This window comes from Frankliniella occidentalis, unplaced genomic scaffold (assembly GCF_000697945.3).
Source record: "Frankliniella occidentalis isolate FOCC.00 unplaced genomic scaffold, Focc_3.1 Scaffold39, whole genome shotgun sequence".
Taxonomy (NCBI): domain Eukaryota; kingdom Metazoa; phylum Arthropoda; class Insecta; order Thysanoptera; family Thripidae; genus Frankliniella; species Frankliniella occidentalis.
Genome location: NW_026267169.1, coordinates 1,882,047 through 1,882,559, shown reverse-complemented (window position 1 = coordinate 1,882,559; position 513 = coordinate 1,882,047). Strand labels below are relative to the sequence as shown.

The following is a 513-nucleotide window of genomic DNA, read 5'->3' as shown; positions in this document are numbered from 1 at the left end:
CCGTTCGCATCATGGTAACGATGACGGGGGGGGATCCGCACACAGCCAGCTACCTGCTGCCCTGACGCGCCAGGCGCGTCGCTGCCGGGGATTTGGCCGAGGCGCAGAAGGGCGAGTTGTGAGGTGGTGGGAAAACGCGCGAAACTTTAGCAGCTTGGGGGAGGGAGGCGGGGAAAGGTGGGGGAGGAGGGGGGCGTCGCACACATGTCAAGGCAGTGGGGATAGGAAGGGACAGTAGCAGACATGTTCTGTAGGTGAACTGCAGGAGTGCATAAATTTAAGCCGCCCCCCCCCCCTTTCCCCCTATATCCAGCCACTGTTACAGTTATGTGTTTACCAATACCAATCAACCATGTATTTTGATGGGGTGCACAGTAGGTTGCCTCAGTGCACATTACAGGGATCTTGAGAAAAAGTTCTTATCCCTTATACGGCTCACTATAGAGACGGAATAATTAGAAGCGCCCCCCCCCTCCCAATCTCTTACGTTCAAGGAGCAGACGACCAGTTGCC

General features: G+C 55.9%; 1 protein-coding gene across 2 annotated transcripts in view; it reads right to left on the bottom strand.

Moving 5' to 3' along the window:
• LOC113202613 (neural cell adhesion molecule 2-like) overlaps positions 1–513 on the bottom strand; it is a 299,769-nt gene that overhangs the window by 208,058 nt on the left and 91,198 nt on the right. The gene's annotated exons all lie outside the window — the stretch shown is intronic.